The sequence below is a fragment of the Cherax quadricarinatus genome, chromosome 80 (genome assembly GCF_038502225.1).
Source record: "Cherax quadricarinatus isolate ZL_2023a chromosome 80, ASM3850222v1, whole genome shotgun sequence".
NCBI classification, from domain to species: Eukaryota; Metazoa; Arthropoda; class Malacostraca; order Decapoda; family Parastacidae; genus Cherax; species Cherax quadricarinatus.
In genome coordinates this window covers 4,885,479-4,906,240 of record NC_091371.1, presented here as the reverse complement: position 1 = coordinate 4,906,240, position 20,762 = coordinate 4,885,479, and the positions used below count along the sequence as shown (strand labels likewise).

The 20,762-nt window shown below is 40.7% G+C and overlaps 1 protein-coding gene across 1 annotated transcript in view; it reads right to left on the bottom strand.

Moving 5' to 3' along the window:
- Positions 1–20,762, bottom strand: part of LOC128702403 (G-protein coupled receptor dmsr-1) — a 382,830-nt gene that overhangs the window by 223,235 nt on the left and 138,833 nt on the right. The window lies entirely within an intron of this gene.

The following is a 20,762-nucleotide window of genomic DNA, read 5'->3' as shown; positions in this document are numbered from 1 at the left end:
CACACCTCCCCCACAGAAACCAAAGGATGACCCTCCAACAAAGAGTGCGACGCTTCATCCACAAGATCTTACCAAGACCAATGATCCTGAGTGATCTTCCCGAAGATATAGAATGGGTACCACCAGAACCATTCTATGTCCAATAGGGATAAAACCACCCCAATTTATGGAGACTTTACTTCAAACAAATTACCACTTACAACTAACTTTGTAACATCTGCAAATATTCTACGGCACGACAAAACCGCAGAAACAGCTCAGCCAACCAGCAACCCCAGGAAAGCATCCAACCTCCATCAAGCACCCTACAACCACCATCTCAAGCAATCGCCCTGAAATCGGCCTCTTGTGCGAGAAAAATAAAGGCAGTTGCAAAAAGTATACCTCCTACCAACTAAACATCATGCGTGTAAACAACTGGTATAACAGTGTGCAGCTGATGGGTAGAGTGGTATACCCCATTGTATGAATTTTACGAATTCGTAACACTACACACACACACACACACACACACACACACACACACACATGTATTAAAATGCACCAAAGTAGTTAGGCCACTTACCTTTATTACCCCACCTCCCCTCCTCCACCCACATTTTTTCCATATTTCCATCCTAACCCATCCTTATTCCTTCCCCATCTTACCAAAGCTCTGGTCATACGTTCGCTCGCTAGTTGTTAATATTCAGAATCACTTAATTCATGATTTCATTAATATATATGTATATATATAGGCATGCGTGAGCGTGTTTGATAGGAGTGAATGGAGACAAATGGTTTTTAATACTTGACGTGCTGTTGGAATGTGAGCAAAGTAACATTTATGAAGGGGTTCAGGGAAACCGGCAGGCCGGACTTGAGTCCTGGAGATGGGAAGTACAGTGCCTGCACTCTGAAGGAGGGGTGTTAATGTTGCAGTTTAAAAACTGTAGTGTAAAGCACCCTTCTGGCAAGACAGTGATGGAGTGAATGATGGTGAAAGTTTTTCTTTTTCGGGCCACCCTGTCTTGGTGGGAATCGGCCAGTGTGATAATAATAATAATAATATGTATGTCGTGCCGAATAGGTAAAACTTGCGATTTTGGCTTAAATAGCAACACTCTTCTTGCCGAATAAGGCAAGCGAAAATTTGTGTATGCATAATTTCACAAAAATCATTTTGAACCTAACGAAAAAAAATATATTTTATTGTGTTTGTTTATTATTAAAGTATTGTAAACTTATCTAAAATATATTTAGTTGGATTAGGCTAAAGTAAATTGCGCTTGTTATAATAAGGTTAGGTAAGTTTTCTAAGGTACTTTTGGTATAAAATTATTAATTTTTACATTTACATAAATGAAAAAATGTCTCTAAACGTATATATATATATATATATATATATATATATATATATATATATATATATATATATAATTTAAACTTTGTTTTGCTGATTTTTCTTCCCGATAACCCTTGTAAGGGGATGCCTTGCAACTGGTGAAGAACTCTCCTTCTAAGTACGTATTTGGAGCGACTCTCCAATCCCTCGGATCAAGTCTGATTGTCCTCCACTCCTCTCCATTCCCCAAACGTTTTATGACTATTTCAGGCTCAGTTATGCTCCATATTTTATTATTATTAACCTATGAAGCGAGTCGCTAACGTTCAGATGTTCATACGAGAAATGGAAACTATAAGAACATAAGAACGAAGGAACACTGCAGAAGGCCTACTGGCCCATGCGAGGCAGGTCCAAGTCTCCTACCGGCTTAAGCCAATGCACCCAACCTAGTCAGGTCAGGTCACATTGACTTAATTGAGGAACACGGCAACCGACCTGTTAGCACAAGCTATCAGGTCTAACTCACACCCACCCACATCTACTCATGTATTTATCCAACCTATTTTTAAAGCTACACAACGTTCTGGCCTCTATAACGGTACTTGGGAGTTTGTTCCACTCATCCACAACTCTATTACCAAACCAGTACTTTCCTATATCCTTCCTGAATCTGAATTTTTCCAACTTAAAACCATTGCTGCGAGTCCTGTCTAGGCTAGATATTTTCAGCACACTATTTACATCCCCTTTATTTATTCCTGTCTTCCATTTATACACCTCAATCATATCCCCCCTAATTCTACGTCTTTCTAGAGAGTGCAGATTCAGGGCCCTTAGTCTATCCTCATAGGGAAGGTTTCTGATACATGGGATCATCTTTGTCATCCTCCTTTGTACATTTTCCAGAGAATTTATATCCATTCTGTAATACGGTGACCAAAACTGTGCAGCATAATCTAAATGAGGCCTAACCAAGGATGTATAGAGTTGAAGAACAACCTGAGGACTCCTATTATTTATGCTTCTTGATATGAAGCCAAGGATTCTATTAGCTTTATTGCGAACACTTATGCACTGTTGTGTACGAAATGGTATATAATACCGACAAGATGAGAGTAAGACACATGTGCAACATCTGGGTATCTTTATTGTAGACGTTTCGCCATGCCCTCGTCTGCTACACCTGACGTTACTATATAAGCGCCAGGATTCTTTCTTCTGCTTCAGAATCTCCACGACTATGGTGCTGTTCGCACCTACTCCTAGGTTGAAGGACTGATTACCTCATCTTCTGTACATAGTTCTACTGTCTTCAAGTTATGTCCTAGAATTTGTATTGATAAAGCCACTGGATAGCGAAACGTCTACAATAAAGATACCCAGATGTTGCACATGTGTCTTACTCTCATGCACTGTTGTCTTGGTTTCAGATTACTGCTAACCAGAACTCCTAAATCTTTTTCGCAATCCGTAATATTAAGATCTACATTATTTAGTTTATATGTGGCATGGTTATTGTCCTGTCCAACATTTAGAACTTTGCATTTGTCTATATTAAACTGCATCTGCCACTTCTCCGACCACTGCATCAGTCTATTCAAATCTTCCTGGAGTGCTCGAATGTCCTCGTCAGAATGAATTCGACGGCCTATTTTGGTGTCATCGGCAAACTTGCCGATGTCGCTCTTTATGCCCTCATCTATGTCGTTTATGTAGATTGTGAACAGCAGGGGGCCCAACACTGACCCCTGTGGAACACCGCTCGTGACGCTTCCCCACTCTGATTTCTCCCCATTTATGCAAACTCTCTGCTGCCTATTTGTCAACCATGCCTCTATCCAGGAAAAAATTTCTCCTCCTATTCCATGTGCTTTAATTTTCCTCAATAGTCTCTGATGAGGGACCCTGTCAAAAGCCTTACTGAAGTCCATATACACAATATCATATTCATTACCATGATCTACCTCCTCAAATACCTTAGTGAAAAAAGTTAATAAATTCGTAAGGCAGGAACGCCCCTTTGTAAAACCATGCTGAGATTCGTTGATTAATTTATGCTTTTCAAGGTGGCTACGAACTGCCTCGGCAATTATTGATTCCATAAATTTTCCCACTATGGAGGTTAGGCTTATTGGTCTATAGTTCGAAGCTAAGGACCTGTCACCTGTTTTGAAAATAGGTATCACATTTGCCATTTTCCACTTATCTGGCACCATGCCAGTTTGTAGTGATATGTTGAAAAGATTAGCCAAAGGTGTGCTAAGCTCCTCTTTACATTCCTTTAGAACCCTTGCATACAGTTCATCAGGGCCTGGGGATTTGTTAGGTTTCAATTTATCTATTTGCCTAAGGACCATGTCACTTGTGACCCTAATAGTGCACAGTTTATTATCGTCCTGTTCTACATAATTTATCATTACTGGTATATCGCTGGTATCCTCCTGTGTAAAAACTGAGAGGAAGTATGTGTTAAAAATTCTACACATTTCCTTATCACTGTCAGTGAGCTGACCCGAGGAACTTTTGAGTGGGCCTATCTTGTCCCTGATCTTACTTCTGTATACCTGAAAGAATCCTTTTGGGTTAGTCTTCGATTCTCTTGCAACTTTAACCTCATAATCTCTTTTTGCTTTTCTAATTCCCTTTTTTATTTCTCTCTTTAACTGAATATATCGAATTCTTAATTGCCCCTCTCCTCTTTTGATTTGCCTATATATGCCTCTCTTTTGACCAATCAGATATTTTAATCTATTGTTCATCCATTTAGGATCATTTTTGTTTGATCTGATTTCCCTATTTGGAACATAATTTGACTGAGCAGCTAGAACTATGCCCTGGAAAGCATCATATCGGCAACCATCACCACCTACCTGACCCTTAGTCAGGTCATTCCAGTTCAGCCCACCTAAGTAATTTTTCAGTCCTATGAAATCAGCCAAGCGAAAGTCAGGGACGGAGACTTGATTGCCATTATTAGGGGAATTCCATGATATATTAAAACTGAGTGATTTGTGATCACTCTCCCCAAGCTCATCATTAACCTCAAGATTATTAATTAGTGTTTCCCTACTGGCAAGAACCAAGTCAAGGAGGTTATTTCCCCTAGTTGGCTCTGTCACAAACTGTTTTAAAAAACAATCCTGGATCGTATCAAGAAAGTCACCCGACTCTAAATTTCCTGTCAAATTGCTCCAGTCAATCTGTCTATAGTTGAAATCTCCCATTAGCACAACATTTTCGTATGTAGATGCCTTACGAATTTCGTCCCATAGAAGTTTACTGCACTCCCTATCAAGATTTGGGGCCCTGTAAATCACACCCAAAATTAGTTTTTCTCGGCCCTCGAGAAGCTGTAACCAAACAGATTCAGTGGCTGACGCTTCTAATTTAATATCTTGTCTTACACAACAATTTAAATTGTCTCTGACATACATCGCTACTCCACCACCTTTCCTGTTGACCCTGTCAGTGTGGAATAATTTATAGCCTTGTATGTGACATTCAGAGGGCATCTCTCTATCTTTCAGATTGAGCCAGGTCTCTGTTATAGCAATAATATCTATGTTTCCTGCACTTGCAATTAATCTTAGCTCATCTATCTTATTTCTAACACTCCTGCTATTAGTATAGTAAACCTTAAGGGAGCTAGTCCCTTGCTGCCCTCTGCTGCCCCCCTTTGTTAGCTGACCTGTTCTATTGTCTTTATTTATAACTTCATGCTGAATGCCTTTTATACATTTACTGTTTCCAACCCTAGTGTTGCAACCTGCTTGTTTCCCACACACACCCATACCTCTATCTTCCATCAGTTTAAAATCATAGGCATTTCACCAATGGCCTTCTCAATCGAGTCTGCAAGTGCTACCACCCCTGCCCCAGAGAGATGTACCCCATCCCTTGCATACATATCATGTTTGCCATAAAAGTTGTTCCAGTTGTCAATGAATGGGATTGCAAGTTCCTTGCAGTATCTGTCTAGCCAGCAATTTACACCAATTGCCCTAGACAACCATTCATTTCCTACTCCCCTTCTAGGCAAGATGCTACATATGATTGGGATCCCTCCCTTAGACTTAATGAAATCTATAGCTGACCTGTACTTATCTAGCAGCTCTTCTCTCCTACCCTTCCCAATATCATTTCCACCAGCACTGAGACAGATAATGGGCTTGTTCCCATTACCTGACATGATATTATCCAGCCTGTTGACAATGTCCCCAACACCAGCTCCAGGGAAGCACACTCTATCTCTCATCTTCTTATTCCTATTACAAAAAGCACGGTCAATATATCTTACCTGAGAGTCACCAACCACAAGAATGCGCTTACCTTCATTAGCAGGGGCAGTAGTACCCTTACCTTCACTGGCCACTGAAGTACATTCATCCTGGAGAACAGAGAAGCGATTTCCTACCTTCAGATCTTCACTCTTAACTTTCCTTACTCTGATCCGCCTCCCATTACTGTGAACAACTCGCCACTTGCAGCAGGTGCTGGGCTGCACCTCACTGCTGGTAGCTGTTGCTACCTCCCCAACTACAGCCTCCTCACGTATCAAGCCTGATTATCCTCACCCTTCCCATTCCACAAGAGATGTGTGACTTTCAGGATTATCTCTTAATACTGAATATAATTATAATTTCATTATTTCATCTCGTTCTTAAGCAGAAATTGTGATGGACGGAATTTGGTCTAGTATTTTTATATATTGTTCTGAATTTGTGTATGATGATACAGTACGCAGAACTAACATTTTATTGGGACAACGTTTCGCTCTGTGTATATATTTATCAAGTTTTGATAAATATATTGAGATTAAGGGTCGACCGAGACCCAAAATTTGGTCATCTCAAAAATCTCGGATATTATCTTAACACCACAAGACTTTAAAAAGGCAATAAATGACATGCTCATGTACTCTGCCCCAGGCCCAGATTAATGGAACTCCGTGTTCAACTAGAACTGCAAGAAGCCCCCGTCGCTTGCCTTCAGCATTCTATGGAGAGGGACCCCTCAAGGAAGGTTCCTTGATGTTGGTGAGGGGCTCTTGATTTAGGGAATTGGATCTGTGCTCCAGTTCCCCGAATTAAGCCTGAATGCCTTCCACATATCCCCCCCTAGGCGCTGTATAATCCTCCGGGTTTAGCGCTTCCCCCTTGATTATAATAATAATAATAATATGGAGAGGGAGCATGGACACGGGGGTCATCCCACACTCACTAAAAACAACAAACAACCCCACTCTACAAAGGAGGCAGTAAAGCAATTGCAAAGAACTACAGACCGATAGCACTAACATCCCATCTCATAAAAATATTTTTGAAAGGGTTCTAAGACGCCAGATCGCCAACCATCTAGATACCCATCACTTACACAACCCGGGCAACACGGGTTTAGAGCAGGTCGCTTCTGCCTGTCCCAGCTACTGGACCCCTGTGACAAGGTCCTGGATGCTATAGACGATAAACAAAATACAGATGTAGTATACAGAGAATTTGCATTTCGTGTGTAATAGCGCACAAAATGCGTGATACAGGAATAACAGGAAAAATCAGTAGATGGATCTATAACTTCCTAACAAACAGAACACAAAGAGTAATAGTAAACAGAGTAAAGTCTCTGGCAGCTACGGTGAAAAGCTCTGTTCCACAAGGCACAGTACTCTCTCCCATCATATTCCTCATCCTCATATCTGACATAGAGATGTAAGCCGTGTCTTCCTTTGCGGATGACACCCGAATTACCATGACAGTGTCCTCCATCGAAGACACCGCAAGACTCCAAGCGGACATCAACCAGATCTTCAAATGGGCCACTCAAAGCAATATGAAGTTCAATGAAGAGAAATTTCAACGACTCAGATATGGAAAACTTGAGAAAATTGAAACTGTATCTGGGTATACAACGAATTTTAACCATACAGTAAAGCGAAAAAGTAATGTGAAGAACCTGGGAGTGATAATGTTAGAGAATCTCACCTTCAAAGACCACAACAATATATATACCGAATTTGCTAGAAAATTGATAGGATGGATAATGAGAACTTTCAAAACTAGGGATGCCCAGCACATAACGATTCTCTTCTTCAAGGCAGGCGAAATTGCTGACCTGTAGAGTGTACAAAGATCTTTCACGGCACACATAAGTACGATGGTAGATGAATGGTTCAGAGAACCGACATGTTGAATTAGACACATGTGCAACTCTTGGGTATCTTTATTGAGGAAACGTTTCGCCACACAGTGGCTTCATCAGTCCTTACAAAGGAGAAACTTGAAGAACAGGAGGAGAATGAGGTAATCAGTCCCTCAGCCTTGAGTCGATGTGGTCAGTCCATCAATCTATTCAAGACTGATGGACTGACCACATCGACTCAAGGCTGAGGGACTGATTACCACATTCTCCTCCTGTTCTTCAAGTTTCTCCTTTGTATGGACTGATGAAGCCACTGTGTGGCGAAACGTTTCCTCAGTAAAGATACCCAAGAGTTGCACATGTGTCTAATTCAACAATAAGTACGATGAAGTACCTAAATTATTGGGAACGGTTGAAGTCCCTTGATTTGTATTCCCTGGAACGCAGGCGAGGGAGATACATGACAATATACACTTGGAAAATCCTAGAGGGATTAGTACTAAACTTGCACTCGAAAATCACTCCCTGTGAAAACAAAATACTCGGCAGGAGATGCAACATTCCCCAGATGAAAAGCACGGGCGCCAGGAGTACACTGAGAGACAACACAATAAGTGTCCGGGGCCCAAAACTGATCAACTGCCTCCCAGCATACATAACGGGGATTACCAATAGACCCCTGGCTGTCTTCAAGAAGGCACTGGACAGGCACCTAAAGTCAATAACTGACCAACCGGGCTGTGGTTCGTACGTCAGTTTGCGTGCGGCCAGCAGTTACAGCCTGGTTGATCAGACCTTAACCCACTACGAGGCCTGGTCTCAGACCGGACCGCGGGGACGTTGACACCCGAAATCCTCTACAGGCATACTCCAGGAGGAAGAGCGAAGTGTAACCCCAATAAAATCTTTTTCTTCATAGCAATACCTGTCAGCATTACTCCTTTCCATGTTCCTCAGTGAGAGGAATGTAAGAGAAATTTCTGATGATTTTAACTAAATGTTAAGTGAATTGTTAACTTGAGGCATTGTTGGGAAATACCTGTGGAAAGTGTAGAAACAGTGTTGGGAAATACCTGTGGAAAGTGTAGAAACAGTGTTGGAAAATACCTGTGGAAAGTGTAGAAACAGTGTTGGGAAATACTTGTGGAAAGTGTAGAAACAGTGTTGGGAAATACCTGTGGAAAGTGTATAAAGTTCAGACTGGTTTGTATATAAAGAACAAAAAGTGTACTACGATAATAGTCAGCTAGACCTTTAAGACAGTGGATGAACGGCTGAGAGGTAGTATATCTGATGAATAAATTTTTAGAAGAGCAGCTTAGATTAGGCGATGTCTTCAACTCAAACACACTTTAAGTCACTAACTTTGTCTTCACCTGCTGCACCTCTCCATTTCTGTCACTACCTCCAATATAAAAGTTTCATGCCTCTGTGTTAATCTGATAAAGCCTACTACATAATAACCTGGTGTTACACCTATGTCTTATTCATCAGCATGTCTGATTTTTACCAGGTGGTAGATCAAGGCGGAGTCAAGGGAGTATTAGATTGTTTGTTAAATTAATTTGAGAGGAATTGTAGAAAGAATAATATTGGATGTTTTCCGAAGTGTGGTATTCATGTAAGCATTCTCACTGATGTGTATCAGAATTTTATGTTTATAGAACTGTCTTTGCCGGAGGCAATGTAGATGTTCGGAGGAATTGGTTGAAAATTGTTGGGAAATAGAATTAGGTTTCTGTATGAATTTTTTTTATAGTGCAAGAATTGTTCATTGTAGATTGTATTGATGAGATAAGAGGTTAAAAAGAGTTTTCATGGACTTTAAGTATTTTTTTCTGGGAATAAAGTGAACTTTTGGAGAAAGATTAATTAAAATAACTAAACTCTGGAAGCGAAAATAATGCCAAGAATGAAAGTTAATAAGATGAAGCGAGTATGAAGGAAGGCGTGTTAATGATGGAGAGGATATTTCGGGAAATTGCTGAATGCAGAGGATGAAATAGAGGCACAAGATGGATAGGGACTGAAATGCTATATGCAGGTTGAAGTGGAGGGGTGGAATGGTGGGTATTTTGAAGTGACACTTGGAGGAGAGCAAACCTGAGTAACAGACGATGTTTCGCTTTGGGTAGAGCGTTATCAGTTCACTACTAAATAAATCTTTACCCAGACCAAAAGGTAGTCTATAAGAAAAGTTTGTTTTACATCAAGATTTTATAGTACTTGTCAGTAATACCTGACTTTCTATATTGAATTGTCAATTGCACATGGATGTACATGAGAAAGATAGCAGAGGACTTGGGAGTCCACACTGAGGCTGTGTGCTAAGAAGATCCAACTTCTACTTCATGGTGTATTTACTCACTGTTTTAAGGATTGTTAGAGAACATGTATGTTTGTTTTGAACTGAGGAGTGGGTGGGGGAGAATGCGAGAGTTGTAGATGATTAAGTCACTTAAACATTCTGGATAAGTATAAAGAAATATTGTGATAGTGATTGATAAGACATGATCGTATATGAAAATAGTGAATTTAGAAATGTATGCATAGATTACGTGTTCTCACTGGAGCATACTTGTAAACGGTAATGGAAATGGAGCTGTTTGTTGCAGTCATTGATATGGAAAAAGCGTATGAAGTAAACAGAAGTGTAGCAGGTGCTGCAGATATACGCCGTGGTAAATTGTCGAACTCTGTAAACAGTTTTTCATAAGGAAAGTGAAGCTTATATTAAGGTATATACAAAATAATGTTAATTTTGTTTGAGAAGTAGTGGGTATTAAACAAAGACTCATGATGTCGCTGTGGGTATTTAGTGCGTTTATAGACGGAGTTCCAAAAAGTTTATGCGAGAGATGTGTCCCTGAAAGACCATGAAACTAAATTCAAGTGGGAGTTGCTACAGTTGATATTTTAATATGATAGTGCTGTTGGGAAATTGGAAGTTAGTGAATAAATTTAGAAAAGTGCGAAGATGGAAAGTAAAATTTTCAGAAATCACAAAGGTGTTAAAAAATATAAGGAATGAAAGTAAGGAGGAAATGATTGTATATAGATGATTGGAAGTATTTATGTCAACAGTTGGGTTCAGGTATATCACACAACTTATCACTGCATTAAAGGAGTTAGAAGCAATAGAAATGAAGTGGCTCGTAGCTCAATGACAAAGCCTTCGGTTCACAATTGAAGGAGCTGGGTTCAGTACTGGGAAAGTACGGGCGTATAATATGTGCAAATATAATTTTCTCGGTTGTTTTCTCGGCTGTAGTGGATGGCATCCTGGGGGAAGGGGTAGATGTACCTTAGAACTGGGCTTGGAAATGAACTGAGGAAAGAAACCAGTTCTTCACCATTACAGTCAACAGTGAAGAGTGTGCAAGGGCGATGTTTAGTGTAAATATTATGCAGACAAAAAGATGTGAAGAAATTAGAATACTGTGCAGGGGCCAGCTGATATATTAAGTTTGAAACTTATCGAAGACACGAGAGCCACTTTTTTTCTTAGGATAGGAAAGGAACGGACGGGTTGGATGTAGCAGCGAAATTAGTTGTGGGTATACAGCAAGAGAGCGCTAAGAAGTAATAAGCAACCTAACCACTTGAGTTTGGTTTTAACGTATATTCCGGCATATGAGGCGCGCATTTTTTCCCACAAAAAGTCGTGGAAAAATCACCCTGCTCCTTATATGCTTAAGGTCAGGGTAAAGGGTAGGTTTTGGGTACGCTTCAGCGTCAGGTAAGAGGGTAATTAGCCGTTGAATACGATTACTGATTTGTCGTTATGATACTTCTATCGTGCGCCTTATGTACCGGAAAATACAGTGTTTTTTGTCACTTTGTGAATCAAGGATTATTCAGGCTACAAGTCACATGCACACCAACCACTACTCAACGATATTTTATCCCCCAAAGCAAGAATTTACGTTAATTCTCATCGTATATGCACATAGAGATACACTCGTCTCGCTGTGGTATGAAATGCATGATTCAAGTTGCAGAAGACAGGCTATTTAGTCACGCATTTCGTTGTATATACGCTGATAAATATAGTATGATCTTGATCTCATACGCGCTGGGTGACCTGGTGTGTTAGGGTGTGCTTCCCACCCTAGATGTAGCTGAACTAGGTATAATTTCGACTCGTAGTTTAATTAAGAGGGACGTAATTAAATGGTTATAATTATAACCTTAATTTTTAAAGGGGTGAACCGGTAAGCTAGCGGAAGGCTTCGGTCAGATGACCAAAAGCTCCAGCTGCTTGTCATCATATGACTAAGACCCGCGTCAGGAAACACTTGTCCTGTTTCCTGACAAACCATCGTAACGTAAGAGGGGGGGGGGGAGGTAGGCCCGATTGGCCAGTGGTAGGTGGAGACAATGGCAGGCTGCCGACAGTTGGTGACAAATACAGGAATGCAGTGAAGTACATGGTGTCACCCCTAATACTGGGCTTTTGAAAAAAAAATAATTTTGGGGTGAAACGTTGCATAAGAAAAGGAATTCGCTGGAGTCATTGACGGATCGTCCGAGTCGTGTCAGGAGACACTTTGTTTCCTCGCGGGAAAGCAATGAATGTGGAGGTTTTAAAGGGTGTCAACAAATTGTGTCAACACACGAGCCTCACTCGTCGACAGTGAAAGTGTAGATACATGCAGAAAGTTTTCAAAAAAAGCAAGTGACGAGGCTTTAGGGGGGTAAACCTCGTGCGTCTTTGTCACTCAGCCAAATCCCTAAATCCCTAAAAGAAGACCCTCAGGAAACAAGTAAAATGCTTCGGTTCTCCGCGTAATGAAATGCGACTCTTCTGCCTAGACTTTCAGCATCCTCGACATCTTAGTTTATTGTACTTAAGACATTCGTAGAACCAAACAATAAGATTTTCCTGTAGATTTATTCATTCTCTCTCTTTCACCATGGGGTTTAAACAGGTTAATAGCCTTCCTTTAATTTCAAGCTAAGAGTTGTTACTTAATCCATTTTAAAGTCTTCCCCAGCATTGTCATTATTGTAGCTTTAGCATTATGAAATTTTCATGTTCATGAAGGGAACATGAAGTTGAATCTTGCAGGAGACCGGAGATTTCATTTAGTTAACTGACTTCACTTCATTAATGTGTGTGTGCTGTATGAACATGTTCCCGACTCTAGCCATTCCAGAAATACATTATCGCAGATACAGTGATGTTCTTGAGAAATGTACAACAAATATGAAATATCTGTTCACTGTCCGTTTTGTGGTAAAGAAGTTGTTGACTCATTATCCGCAAAGTGGAGCCAAGTGATAACATTGGCCTTGTACGTGGCAGTAAAGCCACCCACACCTCTCAGGTGTTGACAGTGGTGCACCTTCAAGGCTAGAACGCACTTGTGCCTCTAAACAGTTTATGCTCTGACACGAGGAAGAACTCTCTTGTTTAATTAGTCTTCTCTTGTGGTACACAGTTTCTCAAGAACCTAACACACATCTTTCACAGTTGCACCATTGATAATCGTTCCTTCGACACTCATACATTCTAACTTTTTACATACTCTCGCATCTACACACATTATTTTCAATGCATGTTGCCATCTCTTCTATTTACATTCCCTCTCCTTGTATGCATTTGCATTCCTTCTATACTCTTTTTCATTCTTTCTACATTTTATTTCTTTTACCAGCATTTTCATTGTTTCTACAGTACGTATATTTCAGTTCCTTCTGTGCATGTTTTTATTAACTGTGCACATTTTCATTCTATACACATGATACATGATAATATACACTTGGAAGGTCCTGGAGGGATTGGTGCCAAACCTACACACAAAAATCACTCCCTATGAAAGCAAAAGACTCGGCAGGAGATGTAACATTCCCCAGATGAAAAGCAGGGGCGCCTCGAGTACATTGAGAGACAACACAATAAGTGTCCGGGGCCCAAGACTGTTCAACTGCCTCTCAGCATACATAAGGGGGATTACCAATAGACCCCTGGCTGTCTTAAGAAGGCACTGGACAGGCACCTAAAGTCAGTACCTGACCAGCCGGGCTGTGATTCGTACGTCAGTTTGCGTGCGGCCAGCAGTAACAGCCTGGTTGATCAGACCCTGATCCACCATGAGGCCTGGTCTCAGACCGAGCCGCGGGGGCGTTGACCCCTGAAACCCTCTCCAGGTAAACTCCAGGTTCTAATATTCATATTTTCGTCCATTTTTACATTTTTTTTACCTCTAGGCACATAGTTCTTTTTTTAAAAATTTCACTTATTCTACTTGCATTTTCATTCTACGCATATTTCCATTCCTTTAACATACATTTTCATTTATTGACTTCTGTTGCATGTCGCTGCTTTGGATCTTTACTAAAGCTTCGTACAATTACTTCTCGTTTTTTTACGAAACATCTTAGCAAGTAGTGTCGAGTACACAACCCTCGGTTCTGGTCAGACGTGGACCATTAACTAGTCACACCGAAGATCGAAGTAGTGTCGAGTTGGATACTTCAAGACCAGTTGATCAGCTTGACTCATGGGCCACTGGACAAGTTAGACACGCTGAAATTATTGAAGTTTAATTTGACATGGCTTTCTATTTCAATATGTTTTCTTACCGTACAAGAAGAATGCGTTACTGAATTTTGTTGTCACATCGCCACCCCACTACTTAAGTGTCCAACCGTTTATTTATGCTAATTTGTGTGTATGTCTATTATGAGGATCCTTAATCTTAAATAATAAAACATACTCAAGGAAACCTAAAGAAAATTCTTGGAAGCAAGTACTTCCTCACACCTATCTGTGTATGTACGCTTCTGTGGGGTGCCTTGATGCTTGTTCAAAGGAATTGGAGCCATTTCATCATTCCCTCCCAACACATGTGATCACGCCCTCCCCCACCACTTCCCCAATTCCCCTAGGTTCTGTCTATATAACCTGTACAAATTTAGCTCTTCCCCATGAATGTCTTTGAGGCAAGCTGCTGAGAACAAGAAGCTCGTTAAATGTTTCTGGGTGGTAATTGTGCCACTTCCTCTCAATCAAGTCCAATTGTCTCCCTTGGCTCTACGGGTTTAGCACTTTCCCCTAAATATAATAATAATCCTTGCCTGACTAGTCAGAGACCAGGCAGCTAAAAGTGGGAAGAGGATCAACTTTGCCTCTCTTGAAGACGCTGCCTCTTTTAACTTATGATAATATTTCTTTGTGTTGTGTGCTTATATTCGTTGTTTTTATTGACTGATAATTTAATCCTTGTTTTTATTGTGTGTGTATTGCATATAGTAAATACTTTTATTAAGGTTATGACCACTGAGTGACTTGCGCAGTCCAAGTGTTCAGGAAATGTCACAGTTATTACTATGTTTGGTATATGACCCTCGCAGACTTAACGAATCATAAAGTACAATTACATTATTTGCCTATCTTCAACCATTTAATAACAGTTAATGAAGAATACATACTCCACGAGGTAATCAAACACTGGCTTCATTACAGAGTAAACATGTCCTGGGAGAGCTAACACACCCGACGACTTTGTCTAACATTCTTACTACCGTCTACCTTCTCTCGGGAGCGTCTTTATAAAAGCTGAAATTGCTATTTGGTTGAAAACTAGGATAACTACACGAAGACTTCATTGTTTCTGTAACTCTTGAGAAACCACCTGCTCTAATTATGTATAGAATGAGAAGATAAGAAATGACACATTGGAGGATAAGCTTTCATTGGACAACGTTTCACTCCGTGTAGAGCTATATAATGACTTGATACTCCTATACACAGAGCGAAATATTGTCTGAGCAAAAGCTTGTTCTGGAATGTATATTTTGTCTTTACCGATGTTGGCAGCGCAGTATTTTGATCCAACTTGCCCGAGACGTCAGGAACACAGAGGAAGATGCAAGGAATATTGATGAGAACTCTCTGAAAATAAGGAGCGTGTTGGTGTAGATCATAAAGGTAAGTCGACGACACCTCCATCTGTATGGTAATGTCTGGCTCAGAGTACTCTTCCTAGCTCCTTGCTGCTGCTGCTGCTGCTGCTGCTGCTGCTTCTTCTTCTTCTTCTTCTTCTTCTTCTTCTTCTTCTTCTTCTTCTTCTTCTTCTTCTTCTTCTTCTTCTTCTTCTTCTTCTTCTTCTTCTTCTTCTTCTTCTTCTTTATTCTGACGTTTCTGCTTTCTCTTGCTGACAATCAATCAGTTGCACTGTTGACCTTGCCACTGGCAAGACAGTCGCTGCTGCTCACACTCAGGAAGTATCTCTTCGATTCCCGTCGAGGAGGAGAATTTTTATACTCCACAAGTGTCACTACTCTTCCAAGATGTCACATCGAATGAAAATTAAACCTACAAGTTCTGTGGTAAACGATGCCTCGAAGCTTGCTCGTGCGGCTGCTCTTAAAAGTAGCCTGCAGGTCAAGTTCTCCGGCATTGTGTCCTTCAAAGACGCCTTAATCGCCTGTAACAGCGATGAGGCCGATAAAATCCTGACCCCTGCTGCTATCAAGACTCAACGATCGTAGCTTTATAATCTCCAACTTTGCTTACTTGAAGGCGAAGCGTTCTGTCTTCGTGAAACGACTTGACAGGATCTTCACGGCCCCCTCTGGGCCTTCGGTGGATAACACAGAGATACTCAACACCTCCTTTATGCTCAAGGTCACCTTTATGGACATTACTATGGCTGCCCAAGCTCTGACGGACTGGCCATTTCCTACTACAGTATACACGTGTGATGAATGGTTTTGAAAACCGACAAGTTGAAGAATTGAAACACTTATGCAACATATGAGAATCTTTATTGAAGAAACGTTTCGCCACACAGTGGCTTGTCCAATCTTAGGACGAAGACCTACGTAGACTAGTGGATGGTTCCACTATGACCCCGCCTCCTCCTGCTTCGCCTCACCTGACTACAGTATATAAGCCACTGCTACGGCTCTGTGCTGTACTTTCTACAAGATTGATGGACTGAACACATCGACTCCAGGCTGAGGGACTGAATACCTCAAACTACTCCTCTCCTTATACCTTCCTGCTTTGTATAAGACTGATGAAGCTACTGTGTAGCGAAACGTTTCTTCAGTAAAGATTCCCATATATTGCATAAGTGTCTTAATACACTTTATACACCCTATCCACATCGAGCTTGAACGCTTTAAACACATCTCTCCTTGCTGGACCTGTTAGTCCTACAACCACACCACTAAGGAATGCCCCATCAAAGAAGAGTTTTTTTTTTTTTTTTTTTTTTTTTTTTTTTTTTTTGTGGGAACGATGGGCACGACTTCAGATCCTGCACCACCACTACTTCTCCAACATGTCAACTAATGCAAGAGTAATTATCATACTCCTGCAGCTAAATGTCCAAGAAAATTAAAGATCTAAAGAAGAACACCTCAAATTCTCCAACATATGCCGCCATAACTGAACTACAAGCTGACACCACCAATATTCTACACGCCACACAACAGACACCTACGTCCAGCAACTCCCTCTCTCCACTTCCTGACGGCGCTCCTTCAAAAGTGCTGTACTGCATGGTATATGCGCATCTTGCCAATGCAGCAAACGCCGGTACATTCATCACTACAATTAACGAACTGTTCCGTTTGAATACCATGATTAGCTTCAATTTTCCTGAATCCCTACCATCGTCTGACTTCAAGATCATTCCTAACAACGTCAGCTTCACCGCAACTACAGACCCTTCTGATTCTGCCCAAAAAAATGTTCCTTAGCCACCTCCAACTACTACTACCATCTCTCGCTAACAACTTACAAAAAACTCGAGACTCCCAGTCTACTCTTGATATAATTACAGAAGAAACAAATGTATCTGAATATTCTGGCTAGTCCTCCGACGATGAGGATGAAGGCCCTTGCTGCAATGAAGGAATTTACAACAAAAACCTATACTTCTACACTACCTCTACATACAGCACAGATATGTTCTACATGTAAAATATACATGTAAACCATCTTACAAAATCCTGATAGAAACCATAATACGATTACTAACGCCTTACATCGATAATAGCAGAAACATAATTACATTGTTCCACCTTTTCAAGACAACCATCACGAGATTAAGAAACGGCACATCTAGTGATGAATTTTAAGCAAATACACATGACATCTCTTCCCAAGAATTAACATCTCTAACGACCACGTAACCGACCTGACGCCACTGAAGTGAGCTGAATGACTCGCAGATAAGACCCACATGGGGTGAGCGGGGAAGTTGGGACAGAAGAAGAATATCTCTGGAGAGGAATGTCTTGAGTCGTAGAAAAAGAGCCGAGGCTAAACCCAGCCGGAGAGCATTATACGGCAAATGTAGACGAGCGTAATAAAAATTTGAGCGTGCTGACTGTAGTCTTGAGTATAACTTGAGAATGTAGAGGAGTGCGGCAGGTAGACTGGAAAAGGCAACTGAAGATTCTAGATGGTAGATGAGTCGATTTACTGTTGGGGAGTTATTTTTGAGTCTCCTGAAGGATGATTTCTAGAGATGGACAATTTTAATCTTGTTACTGGAGTCTTTTTTTTTTAGAGTTCCAAGGTATAAATTTGCGTCTTGAAGTGTAATGAAGTTGTCAGGAGTGGTGGTAAACTTGAGAGTTCCTTGTTGAAGTTGAGAGATCACTTCCTCCCAATACATCCTCTTGATGTAGTGCTCAGTAGTATAGAGGGATATATTTTCCCAAGTTCTGTCTTCTTTTTCTTCCATTTGTTAATTTTTTTCATATTAATGGGATAGTTATGTATCTTCAGTGGGTTGGAAGACTTGAGATGAAGGTTGTGATTGGTCAATGGTAGAAGTCAGTCACCATCACCTGCCCCAGCCATTTGTCAGCCAGCGAGCACTGTCTGCCTCTCTACTCCTACATCGCCATACAACAACGCACTGCTGGGTCTAGCCTTGGCTCTTTTTCTACAACCGAAGTTATTCCTCTCCAGCACTAGTCTTCGCCTGTCCCTCACCCACTTGTTGGATCTCACCTGAAAGTCTTCATCTCTTGCTGCTGCTGCTGCTGCTGCTGCTTGTTGTCGATACTGCTACTGCTTCTTGTCGATGCTGCTTGTTGCTGATAATGTTGCTTCCTGTTGTTGGCACTGCTAACACTGCTGTGCTTGTCTTGTCCTCTGCTGTTTTCTGCTTATGAATCTGATTCTGTTGCTGCTGCTGCTGAAGCTGCTGTGTTTGTTCCTTAACTCACTGCTTCCTACTGCGGATGCTGCTATTATTTATTTATTTATTTATTTATTTATTTATTTATTAATTTGAACATGATACAGTGAAGTACAAAAGAATACAGTAAAATGCAGCATTCCAAAGCCACTTGAATGCATAGCATTACGGGCAGGCTTAAAATTAACATAAGATTAACTAAGCAATGATATATTCAGTGGTACAAAAATTATTGTAAAACAGATAACAATTTAGTACAAATGAGTATTACAAAGACAGGTCATATGGTCATTTACTGTGTTGCTGTGTAATCACTAGAATGGAGTATTCTGTTAGGTAATGAAGTTAAATAATAACAAAGTTTGATTGGGTCATAGGTTGACATTTATGAGATACAATAATGAGATATAATTTATGAGATACAATTATTCAGTATTTATTTAGTTGTGGGCGAGTAAGTGATTTTTGAGAAGAGACTTGAATTTATAAACAGTGTTTCTTTTATATTCACAGGTAATGAATTCCAGATTTTAGGGCCTTTTATGTGCATTGAGTTTTTGCATAGCGTGCGATGGACACGAGGAACATCAAAGAGTGATCTGTGCCTTGTGTTATGGTCATGTGTTCTGTTGAGCTTGGTAAGGAGATGTTTGAGGGGAGGGTTTATGTCAGAGTTAAGAGTTCTATGTAGTAGGTGCAGTAATAAGTATGGATGTTTTGTATTGTGAGTAGGTTTAGAGTTTTGAATATTGGTGGAGTGTGCTGTCTGTAGTGGGAATTTGTTATCATTCTGACCGCAGCCTTTTGTTGGGTGATTAGTGGTCTGAGATGGTTTATTGTTGTTGAGCCCCATGCACAAATTCTATAGGTGAGATAGGGGTAAATAAGTGAGTGATATAGGGCCAGGAGAGCTGACTGTGGAACATAGTACAGTATCTTCGATAGTATGCCTACGGTCTTGGAATTTTTTTTTGGAAATTTGTTGTATATGTGTTTGAAATTTGAGTCTATTATCAAGGTGGATTCCTAGGAATTTTCCCTCTCTGAGTTTTGTGATAGGTGATCCATTTATCATTATGTTAAGAGACACATCTGCAGCTCTGTTACCAAACTGAACGTAGTAGGTTTTGTCAATGTTTAGAGTAAGTTTGTTGGTCCTCATCCAGGTTGATATTTTCTGTAATTCGGTATTTACAGTTTTGGCTAGCATGACTGGGCTCGGGTGGGAGTAGACGTATGTAGTGTCATCTGCAAATAGTGTGGGTTTGAGTAGTTGCGATGCATTGGGTGGGTCATTTATGTATATGAGAAAGAGAAGAGGGCCTAGGACACTTCCCTGTGGGACACCAACTGTAATTGGCTGTGCTGAAGAGTTTGCCCCATTGTGTATACATATTGGCTTCTGTTGCTGAGGTATGACTTTAGGTAGTTGAGGGAGTGCCCTCTTATACCATAGTGCGACAATTTTACGTGGAGCAAGTCGTGGTCAACTGTATCGAAAGCTTTACGTAAGTCAATGAAGATCCCCAGTGGGACTTCTTTTTTCTCTATTGCTGTATAAATATGTTCTAGCATGTGGATAATAGCATCATTAGTATTTTTATTAGGCCTGAACCCAAATTAACAGGGGTTGAGTATGTTGTGGGAGATGAGGTAGGAATAGATATGCTTATGGATTAATTTTTCAAAGATTTTAGAGAGAGGGTGTAGGTTGGATATTGGCCTATAGTTATTCAAGTCTGTGTGGTCTCCTCCTTTATGGATCGGGGTGACCCTTGCTATTTTGAGAACTGTAGGAAAGGTAGAGGATTCAATGGATTTGTTAAAGAGTGTTGCAATGATTGGTGATAGAACCTGTGACACTTTTTTTGTACACAATGGGTGGTAAGGCATTTAAATCTCCTGTCTTGTTTTTTAGTTTGTTGATAATAAGGGAGACTTCAGTTGGGTTAGTCGGAGCTAGGAACAGTGTGTTCGGGTAGTTGCCAGTGAGGTAGTCATTGGGTGGGGTATCTGAACTTGGGATTTTATTGGCAACGTTTTTTCCTATAGTGGAGAAGAAATCATTGAGTCTGTTTGCTGTTTCAGTACCTGGAGTTTACCTGGAGAGAGTTCCTGGGGTCAACGCC